Below are 9,152 nucleotides of genomic sequence, written 5' to 3' on the forward strand. Positions count from 1 at the left end.
TGCGGCTGGAATGGTTGGCATGCTTTTGGTGCGGAGATTTGGCTGGCATGGCATGCCATTGGCACGGTGGTGCGGCAGGCATGGTTGGCATGCCTTTGGCGCAGAGATGTGGCTTGCATGGCATGCCATTGGCACGGTGGTGCGACCGGCATGGTTGGCATGCCATTGGCGCGGAGATGTGGCTGGCATGGCATACCATTGGCACTGTGGTGCGGATGGAATGGTTGGCATGCCTTTGGCGCGGAAATGTGGCTGGCATGGCTTGCCATTGGCACGGTGGTGCGGCTGGCATGGTTGGCATGCCTTTGGAGCGGAGATATGTCTATTAGGGTTTAGTGTGTCGAAAACGTAGTTTAAAATATGTGGCACGCGTGATTGGCACGTTTGGCTAGCATGCGTGGCTGGCATGTGTAGAGATGATGCCAGTCAGTACCGAGGGCTTTGTTGTGGAGCATGGCATTTACATAAAAAAAGGTACCATGGTAATTTTACGCAGACATATTGAATGATTTAATAAATGTGCTAGTGGTGACATTATTACTCAAGTGTGACGTCACTGTCTGACTAAGGTTTTACGATTTTAACCCTAAGTTAAAAACCACCATCAACATTAAATCCCTTCTTAGCTCGGAATAGGGGCATTGCTGCGAGGTAAGCATAAGATGGTGACAGACAGGGACAACATCGAAATGGCAAGTCATGAAAATATGGTCAGGAAGATCCGTCTAATCTTTTCGAGAGGTAAGGAGAATTCGTGATTCTTGCGTTGGTGGCTTTGCGTAGATTCTGCTCGTGGTGCTGCTAGCTAGGCCGCGGAGTGGTAGTGGTGGTTGTTGTCCGGGATGTAAACAGTTGGCGTCATCTTGGCTTTGAGCCGCTGGTATCGTGCGACTTGGAATGGAGCCGCTGACATGGTGCGGCTTGGAATGGAGTCGCTGGCAGTGTGAGTCTTGGAATGGATCCGCTGACAATGGATACTGTCTTCGGTCCGCGGAATGGTGGAAACTGGTTTCGAAAATTCGGATATCAAACGGTGGTGATGGCGCTGGAACTTAGGCTACCAAACGGTGGTGACGGCGCCTGGAAAGTTTGTCTAAATTAGGGTTTGGCATGCCGAAACCCTAATTAGTGCCTCTTACTAAAATCGTTATAGAATTCTCGTACGAACTCGTATTTTGACGGTCCGCCCTCCATTTCGATTGGAAAGGAATTTCCTACCTCCCATCTCGGGAATATTTAGGTTTCGATCCCGTTTAAGAGGTGAAAACAGTCCGACAGTAAAACTCGGGGAGAATTCAGGAGGGATGTTGAAGGCCCGTGGAACGATGGAAACTGGCTTCAGTTCCATGGAAGGATGACGACTGGCTTCAGTTCCTTGGAAGGGTGACGACTGGCTTCAGTTCCGTGGAATGGTGGAGACTGGCTTCAGTTCCGTGGAAGGATGACGACTGGCTTCAGTTCTGTGGAAGGGTGACGACTGGCTTCAGTTCCGTGGAATGATATCAACTTTATCCAAATTAGGGTTTGTCATGTCAAAACCCTAATTAGCACCCCTTACTAGAATAGAATTTGACGGTCCTCCCCTCTATTTCGATCGGAAAAGAATATCATATCTCCCCACGCGGGAATATTTAGGTTTTGAGCTCATTTAGGAGGTGAAAACAGCCCGACAGTAAAACTCAAGAAGAATTCAGGAGGGATGTTGCGGGCCCGAGGTGGCATAGTCACGCCCAGTCATCTATTCCCGTTCATGGAGCAATAAGGAATATTTATTCTGTTCAAACTCTAGAAACTCCGTCCGCATGAAAAGAGGTATCGACCCTCTTCTATTTTCTGTTGCTCGTCTGGATTCGTGATTTCCTCTGCAGTGTCTCTCCAGTGGATTCCAAAATTTACCATACTCCATTGCATTCTTGGGATGGATGGATGAAATATATGCTCGGAAACGATCATGTCAGGGCTAACCTTGGAGATTGTGGTTGCGTTGTCGGTCCATCCTTGACTTTAGGTTGTTCAGTGTCTGGACCTTCTGATCGCAATGACGATATGTTGTGGATGATTGTATGGTAGAAATGTTCTGAAGCCACTGGATGAAATAGATGAGTTGGGAGACATTCTGTTGCCGACGTGCTGCTATCAAATCTTCAAGGACTTTGTTCCAATAGACATCCTTTGAACCAGCTTCTGAATCTTGGACTATCGTATGGAATGGGATGCGGTGAGAAGTCCCAAGTTATATTTCTGTTAGATACGATGGCATGGCCGAATATGTGAATGTATCTTTGTGGCATGCTTTTGGAGTCTTCGATGCACATGTACGGCTTCATGTTGAGAAATTCCTGCGGCTCGTAAAACTTCGGAAGTGATGATGTTGAAATCAGAAATAACTAGGTTGAGGGGGGTGAAAGCGTCTCATGCTGGTAGTACCCGTATGTAGCATACTTCCATTGCATCGCCTTGAATCCATGTCCACGGGATTTGAATCAAGCTTATTGTACTCTTCTGGATGTGACGCTGGGATGCTCAAGATATCAACATGGACGAAATATTATGGATAGAGAAGAGGTAGATATGAGAGAGTTATGTTGTTTATCATGGCTCCCTCTATTTCTTCAAGAAAATGTTTCAACCGTGTCTCTGGAGTTATCTCATGAGTCTTTAATGATCGTCGGAATGGACTGCGATGAGAAGTCCCTAGTCGCATTTTTCTTTAGTTTCTGAAGTTGTTTTCCTCTGAGCCGGCTTGGGATCCACCGCGTCCTCGTAAAGTGTTGAAGGCGTCTTATAGACAGAGAGGTGATGATATTCTTGTGCTACACCCTTGAAGGGTAGATGACCTTGTTGTGGATATGGAATTTTGGTTGAATGTGTCTTCTGAGCTTTGATAGTGAAGGGACTCCGTGTAGATCTTTGTAGTGATTGCTGCTGAGGTGGAGCTCTAGCTGGTATCGGCAAATAAGAAGCAACAGTTCTTGGTAGCAGATGTAATCAGAAGAGACTGCATTGTCGTGGGAACAAAGTAGGTTGGCTGGAATTGTATGGGCATCCATGGAAGTAAAAGGATTGGCTGGATGCGTAAGCGAGCAAACTTTCCATGATCACGAGTTTTTGCGGGATTGATCAAAATGTGTCCATGACTACGAAGATTGGCTGGATGCTATCATGATCCTTGACATGGGGAGTGTGGTGGCACGACCCTTTGCAGGAAGGAGTGACGGCCGCGGTACGATCTTTGGCAGGAGGGAGCGTCGTTGAAGCGGCTTCGGCTCTTGGAGAGAATGTTGAAACTGAAGGAGCCAAAAGCTGAAGCTTTGGCTTCGAATCCTGGAGTAGATTATGGAGAGAACGCTGAAGAGGAGCGGCTGCTGGAACGAACGTTGAAGCTGAGCGGCTACTGGAACGAACGTTGAAGCGGAGCGGCTGCCGGAGCGATCGTTGGAGCGGAGCCACTGCTGGAGGACATTGAAATGGAGCCGTTGCTGGAGGACGTTGAAGCGGATCCGCTGCTGGAGAGAACGTTGAAGCGGAGCGGCTGCTGGACGACGTTGAAGCGGAGCCGCTGCTGGAGGACGTTGAAGCGGAGTGGCTGCTAGAGCGAACGTTGAAGCGGAGCCGTTGTTGAAGGACGTTGAAGCGGAGCGGCTGCGTCAATCAGCGTGCTGTCAAACTGGACACCCTTCAAGCGAACAGTGGTTAGGAGTCCCCAGTTTCATCTATCAATCACGCTTTCCAGGAGAGGTTGGGGTTTGGGAACCGCTTTCCTGGATAGAAACAGCTGCTTTCCTGGTGCAGTGCGGTTGAGGGATGCAAATATGCCTTGACGCTATACACCTTGGAGAAACATAGAATCTTACATAAATGTTTCATCATAGACTACACGATTTTGTGGGCGAAGTCCCCAGAAATCATGCAGCTCCTGACGGGAAGAGGGTCTATGTGTGAACTCAGGAGGGTTCCTGATTTCCTTTGACTCGATTTTGGAGAAGTCGTTCCTGATCTTTACGTGTGATGAAATTGGATTGTTGATTCCCTTATACTAGGCACTCAAGAACAAAGCGAGCCTCTTCATCTATTAATACACGTCCTGCTGAAGTGCCTGCGACGGATGTTAAAAGTATTCCTTGTCAGCTCCCTTTTGGGTTGACGCGACTCTTATGGTGGCCGCTCCGTCAGTGTCTTGAGGAAATAGGTATCTCTTTCTGAGTTATAGACACGTCTGTCTGAGCTTTACGAGAACCATTTTTATTTCCATCAAATCATCCGTGGTAAAAGGAGGTCAGCTTCTTCCGGCTCCTCCAGTCGCTTGCTCTGATGGTGGAGTAGCAGCGGCTTTGTTAACGGTTGGAGCTTTCATACTTGAAGAAACGTTGGGGTGGCGGAAGCGGCTCTGGTTCTGGTGATCGTAGGTATATCCTGCAGAGATGGCGCGGTTTTGATCACGGAGTGATGGAGCCATGGCGATGTTTTGATGGGTGAGGATGGCGCTGCTTTGGCTGTTTGTGGGGCGGAGAAGATGGCGCTGGACTTTAGATGGCTGTGGAGCGAAAAGATGGCGCTGGAAGGGTGCAAGCTGTTAGCGCTGGAAAGGATGCAAGCTGCTGGCGCTGGAAAGATGCAAGTTGTTAGCGCTGGAAGGATGCAAGCTGCTGGCGCTGGAAAGATGCAAGCTGTTAGCGCTGGAAGGATGCAAGCTGTTAGCGCTGGAAAGGATGCAAGCTGCTGGTGCTGGAAAGGATGCAAGCTGCTGGCGCTGGATAGGAGTGGAGGAGACGCGGAGATGCCGCCGTCTAGGATGCGGAGATGGTGTCGGCTGAATCATGGAGATGGTGCCGGCGGTCTCTTGGCGCTAGCTTGTCCACGGCCTGTTGGCGCCATAGAGCGTTGCTAGCGGTCCCGGTTGCCTCTTCCCATGTGTAACCAAAAATAGGAAACCTTCCTCCATTCGAGATCCAAAAACATCATGCCTATAAAAGGCTCTACCCATCTTCTTTATCCTGTATCATCAGTTTTATTCCCTCGTCTTGGATCTAGTAGCAACACAACGAGCATACTCTAGGTATGTAATCCAACATTCCTCCTTTAGCTTGTTCTTCCATCTTGGTGCACACCCTAGCCATAGGCATGTCCGCCGTAGTTTTATGGGTGACGCCGTCCTGACCGCGATAAGTCCCCAGTCACTCCTCGTCCTGTGATAACTGATAACTGAGACATTGATTCCCGAGCGGATTGTTTGATTTTACCATCTTGAGATCGGAATTGAAAGGTGAAACTGAAAATTGTAAATCGATATTGCAACCGAGAGATCGATCTCCCACTGTGGTCGCCAATTGTTTGAGGGTGAAAACAGTTTCTGCTGATTTTTGTAATTTTGAGTGTGTGGGTGATAAACGAGTCTAAACCCTAAACAATGTACTGCAAGGGAGTACTTTGATTCGAGAGATCAATCTGTACAAATCCGGCCTAAACCAAGAAATGACTGTTCCAGACTTGATTCGGTCACAAAGTGAAGGAGAAGGGTTGGTCTAGGGAGGGAAGCGAAGAGAGTGTGGAGACCAGAATAGTTGATTCGGGTAGAGTAGTTGTTTAACGACTTGTATCAGAAAGTGGAAAGCTAACAGATGCGAAAGCTAATAAGTGATTTCTGAGTGTTGTATGCTGATGAGTGCCAAATATTGTATATATTTATCCCTTTTTGTTGGCATTTAACTCATCTTTTGTGCATTAATTCTACATTTTATCCCATATTCTGTATTTTCATTGTTTTCAAGAATAAATATTTTTCTTACTTAATTTTGCATTTTTAGGTAATAAATAAAGTTTGGATGAATAGCAGAGCGGAAAAGAGCAGAAAAGTAGTGAAAATCCGGGAGGAATTACACAAGGAAGCCGCGAAGAATGTTGTGCACAAGACCTAAAGGCTAGAAATGGGCTCAAGAAGGAAGAATTGTTCTTAAAGAAGATATGGGCTTGGCATACCCGAGGCCAAAAACCCTTACCCAAACCCATTTTCTATATCCATACCCGCCTCCATTCTCAGCCGTTAGATCGGATCCATCTCATCATCCAATGGTCGCTTCTTCATCGTTCATCAAAATCTGAAGTCCCTGCAAAACACCATAGTACCTAAATTCCAAGCCTTCAGATTAGATCACATTTAGATCCTACGGTCGCTTCTTTGCCTGCGCATCAAACCTCGATATTTCCGCTTAACACTACAACACCTAACTCCATCTGGTGTCGTCAATTTTGTTGTATCTCATAATCCAACGGTCGCCACATACCTCTCCATCGTATCCGTTCGATTCAATCTATATAGGATCATCCAACGCTCTTTACTCGATGTCATCAAAGTTCGCTATCCCTGCTTCACACCCTAGTCACCGAACCCTATTACCCAACCAAACGGACCCTTCTTCTCCATCGGGTTCTTCCTCTCTTCTTCCCAAACAACAGAGAGCTGCTCTGCAACTCCATCACCTCCACCAGCTACACCTTCTTCTCGAACCACACCACCACCACAACCACCCGACAACATCACTTTCTCCAACCCTCTAGCCTAGTTGCTTTTTCAAACCCACATCTCTCTGACCTAGGTGTGGAGTTGATGAAACAACTCGAGCTAGGGTTGCAGTACAAAATTGAGGGCAGGAAAAACTTCAGAAGAGTAGAGGGGACATACCCAAAGCATGGGTCGAGCTCAATTCAGAAAATTGGTGAGAGAATTTGATTTTCCCCAAAATTTTAGGGTTTCGAATTAGGGTTTGTATTTTTTTGTAAAACTATAAAAGGCAACTGATGTGTAGAGAGAAGGGTGTTCTTGGACTAGCCAAGTTACCAATTAGGTTTAATTTTAGTTTGTAAAATTCTAATTTCAATTTCATAAACAGTTAGGGTTCTGTTAATTTAGGGTTCTTCATTTGCTGCCACTGTCCAAATTTCAATTCCATACTTTATTGTTTAATTCCATGTTTAGGTTTGTTTTAATTTCAAATTCAGTTAATTTCAATTTTCAATTTTATTCTTAGTGTTTGCTGTTAATTGTCTGTGTTACTGTTAATTTTATTTTGTAAATTTTGTTAATGTTTCATTGTTTAATCTATGTTAGGATAGTTTAATTAGAATGTTGCACTGTTTAATTTCACTGTAAATGCTCCTGATTTGTGTATGTTACTATGTTATCTCTGTGATGTTTACTGTTTTGTGTGAATGTTAGGCTAAAGCCTTTGAAGCATTGGATTGATTGAGCAGTGGGGAGAAACTAGTGCTCACTAGTGACTGTGAGCAAACTAGTTCTCTTCCCACTCTAGTTGTATGCCTAGGCTCCCAACTTTGCCTTTCATTTTTTTGTTCTTGCTCACCTTCACCATCTCCACTGCCCTTGGCTCATAGCCTTGGTTTACTTCAATACCATTGCTTCACATCATCTTCACTGCCACCTTTCTTTTACCACTTTCTTTGTAACTTACTTTGCTTCGTTGGCACTTTGCCACTGTTAACAATCACCATTTCACTGCCATTGTATATGCTTCCATTGTTTCATTGTCTTTACCACTGTCACTTTAGTGTTTTTGTCTCACTGTTTTCTTATTCACTTCATCTGTTTTCTTTCTCTGTTTCTTTTCTGTTTTCATTTCACTGTCACTCTTTGATACACTATATCTTTGTTACTCTTCACTACTGTTTCTTTACCTTCACTGTTCTTTCTTTGCCATTGTTTTTTTTTGTCCTTCCTGGTTTGTTCTCTGTTTTTTTGTCATTGTAGACTGTTAGGTTAAGGCCAAAAGCCCAGCTCATTGCTAGGGTGAAGCAAAATCCCATATCACTGTTAAGGTGCCCAAGGCTCAGTTCAGTCCATCTGTAGTCCAAAGGCCCAAAGCCCAGTTCATTCTTATAGAATAAGGCCAAAGCACAAACTCAATCAAGAGCCCAGTGCACTTCAAAACCAAAGCCAAGCCCACTGTGCCTAGAAGTTACCAAAGCCCAATAGCAAATTAGAGACCAAAATAGCTAAACACTACAAAACACCCCCAGTCTCTGTGGATCGACCCGTACTTGCACGAGCTACAACTGACGACCGTGCACTTGCGGTATTACTGTAGGCCCGTTTCATTTCACTTCAATTTTATACGCTTTCCCGGGTCCACCAAGTTTTTGGCGCCGCTGCCGGGGATTGGTGCTGTGTTTTTCTTGTAGTTTTATTAGCTATTTTTGCATTTCACTGCATAGCATTTGCATCTGCATCTGCTTCACTTCATTTGCTGTTGGACCTGCTGTTCTGAACCAGTTTTTCCTCTGCTGGGACGCCACCAAGGAAAAGAACCAAAGCCCAACTGGGTTTTTGCAACAATATCAGAGCAGCTGGGCTGTGCTTAAAAGGTAACCCATTTAAGAGAACCCGAATTGTGGGCTTCCAATTTTTAATTGTGGGCTTGTAATATTAAAGCCAATTTTTGGGCTTTTTATTTTCTGTTGGGTTTGTAATTAATTTCTGTGGGCTTGTTTGTTTAATTTGTGGGCTTGTATTTAATTTTTGTGAGCTTGTTTAATTTGGACTTGTATTTTGTATTCTGGGTTTTTAAACCCAGCTGAGCTTGTAACCGATCACGCTAGGTTAACTCGTTAGTGGGCCGAGTACCCAAATTCTAGGCCGAGATTTTGGACTCAGTTTCACCAAACGTTTTCAAACCAGCTGAGCCAAAGCAAACACAAAACCAACAGTGGGCTTGCTCCCATTCAAAAACCAAATTTTATTTTCTTTTAAAAAAAAAAAAAAAAAATTTACTTGCTCCCATTCAAAACCAAATTTTATTGCTCCCATTTTAACAACCAAATTTTTTCTTCTTTATCCCATTAAAACCAAATTTCCCAATTTTAAAAACCAAACAAATGTCTCCCAAAAACCAAATTTTCCCAAAAATCCAAACCCTTAAAAACCAAATTTGAGCTTTGTACATAGTTACTTAGCTTTTGAGCCAATCATGTCTAGATTTTGGCCTGCTTCGGGGAGTGGAAACAAACACTTAGAGAACTTGCTTACGGGCCAAATTCACATTGTGATCCTCCCCCATTCCATGATGTCAATAGTTATAGGAATTATTATGGACATTTTCAAAGTCCCGAGCCGCAATACATGAACCCTAATGACTATTCAT

This window comes from Papaver somniferum, unplaced genomic scaffold, assembly GCF_003573695.1.
Source record: "Papaver somniferum cultivar HN1 unplaced genomic scaffold, ASM357369v1 unplaced-scaffold_115, whole genome shotgun sequence".
Lineage (NCBI taxonomy): Eukaryota > Viridiplantae > Streptophyta > Magnoliopsida > Ranunculales > Papaveraceae > Papaver > Papaver somniferum.